This window comes from Arachis ipaensis, chromosome B9 (genome assembly GCF_059453495.1).
Source record: "Arachis ipaensis isolate K30076 ecotype BB chromosome B9, ASM5945349v1, whole genome shotgun sequence".
NCBI classification, from domain to species: domain Eukaryota; kingdom Viridiplantae; phylum Streptophyta; class Magnoliopsida; order Fabales; family Fabaceae; genus Arachis; species Arachis ipaensis.
The window spans coordinates 11,697,401-11,699,742 of record NC_142444.1 but is presented as its reverse complement, the minus strand read 5'-3'; the positions used below and the strand labels follow the sequence as shown (position 1 = coordinate 11,699,742).

At 49.6% G+C, this 2,342-nt stretch overlaps 1 pseudogene; it reads right to left on the bottom strand.

Moving 5' to 3' along the window:
• Positions 1-1,005, bottom strand: LOC148543739 (uncharacterized; annotated as a pseudogene).
• Between the last annotated feature and the right edge of the window lie 1,337 nt (positions 1,006-2,342).

Sequence of the window (2,342 nt, the reverse complement as noted above, 5' to 3'; positions counted from 1 at the left end):
TCAAAGGATGTCAACAATCTTCCCACCCTCCACAGTTTTGATCGCACCAACCTGGGAGAGATCAAGGTCGGGAGCCAGCACCGCGACCTGTAACTTTATTCCTTCCTCAGTCAGCTTGACGGCGTCATGAGCTCCCTTAGCAAGATCTTTGTTCCTCTTTTTTAAGGCCGCCATCTCCCGAGCAGCCGCCTCCGCCGAACTCTCCGACAACTTCAACTTCTCTTCCAATTATTCAACCCTCTTCTTCATAGCCGCAGTCTCACCACGAGAGGCATTCAGGTCCTTCATCAAGGTCATATCCCGATCAACCAACCTATTAATCTCCTTGGCATCCTCCTCAGCTTTCTTCTCATGATCAGCCAACTTAGCCTTCAAGGATTCCTCCCGAGATCGAGAATCCGTCAAATCCTTCTGGGAATTTCTAAGCTTCACCTCCATGGCATGATAGCTTCCCAGGACGGGTTCAACCTTCTTAGCAATGGCAGCAGCACGAAGAAGGCTACGGTAAATCCACCTGGCCTGCCCAGAGAGGTCGGCCTCATGGAAAAACTCCTCGGTGCCGGGGAGCAGTTGAGACTCAATAAAACCCCCAGTATCGAAATTTTTCTCCATTACCGAGAGGGCCTTGCCGGTGTCCCGTTTCCTCTTCTTAACATTTCCCACAAGCTTCAATTCATCCTCACCAAAATCCTCCTCAAAGACCTCCACCACCACGTCGGCAGCCCCCTCAGCCTGCTCGGGAGGGACGACATCCTCCTGATGAGCCGGGCCAGCCCCGCTCACTTCGCCTCTGGTCTCCCCGACCCCCTCTTGCCCCTGGCCCGCCGAAGGATGAGACGGAGAGTCACCCCCACCCTCTTCATTCCCTTTGATGAGAGTCATCAAATCAGCCAAAGTCCTCCTCCCGCCAGCCATAGAAACTGCGAACAAAGGAGAAAGGAAAGACGTCAATAGATAAGAAAAGAAAAACACAAGAAGTGCAAGGAAGAGATAACCCACCAACATACGACCGACCGGCTTCCCGGTCTCCCATTAGCAAACGAGGATTAAGATTCTTTTCACCAAAAATAGTCAACAGAATGTCAGCAATGCTACGATCCTCCTTATTCAACCAGTCATAAGACACCTTTATAAGATAATCAGATCCCGCACCAAAACTCCAGTAGGTCGGGATCAGCCGAGCTCCCTCAGCCGAGAGCCAAAAAGGATGATGCGTTTCTACCGGTCTAACCTTAAAAAAGGTAGACTTAAACCTGTGAAAAGAGTCCTCAAAAAGACCAAAAATCCTACGCCCCTGTTGGGCCCTAAAAGACATATAACCCTTCTTAGCCTTCCCCTGGCTAGAAGGGTTCGTGAGCAGAAAGAGGTAAAGAAAGACGTTCACTGAGAACGGAAGCTCGAGGAACTCGCAAACCATTTCAAAGCACCGAATAGAAGCCCAGCTATTCGGATGAAGTTGCGACGGCGCGACATCACAGCGATTCAGCAAGCCCGTGACAAAAGGGGAAAAAGGTAGACGAAGCCCCAAAGTCGTGAACATGGGCTCGTAAACCCACAGCCAATCAACAACTGTCGGGGAAGCCAAATTCTTATGGCACACGCGCTCACGAGCAGCAGGGACGAAGACCTGGTAGAGTGCCTCCTCGGGACCCCCCCCCACATAAGAATCCGACTTGTCGTAACTTCTGGAGCCCTTCCCTGGTCATTTTGGAAGGGGTATCCTTCACATCAGAGGAAACCCAAGCATAGTGGTCAACGAAGTCAGCCAGGGGGCGCTGGGCCTGGCTCGAAGAAGCAAGACGATCGTCCATACCTACATTGGGGGCACCACTAAAGTCAACACAGGAAGTCGAAAACCCTCAAAACAAGAAAGAGAAAGAGAAAGCTACGAATCTCCCCCTAAACCCAAAAATACAAGCAAAAACCCAAAGATGCAAGCAAAAACCCAGGGAAAACCCAGAAATGCAAGCGAAACCAAAAACCCAGTGGCACCCCCTCTAAAAAGAAAAAACAAACAAGAAACGCAAAAGACCCAAGCATGCAACAAAGCAGAAGCGCCAGAAGTAAAGCAACAATCGAAATGGGGAAAGAACCATGAAAACTTACCATAAGAGACAGGAGATTGCAAAAGAAAGCAAAGAACAAGATGCCTCAAGCAGCAACAGCAGTACGAACAGAAGAGGCAGCAGCACTGAAGAACTTGCGAAGAAGAGAAGAAGAATAGTAAAAGAGAGGAGTGGGGGTTACGAAATAAAAATAAAAGAAGAAAAGCGTAACCGCCGAGGAAGAGCACCTAAAAGGCAGGGGCATGACTGCCATTTCACCCAAAATTTCAAAACAAC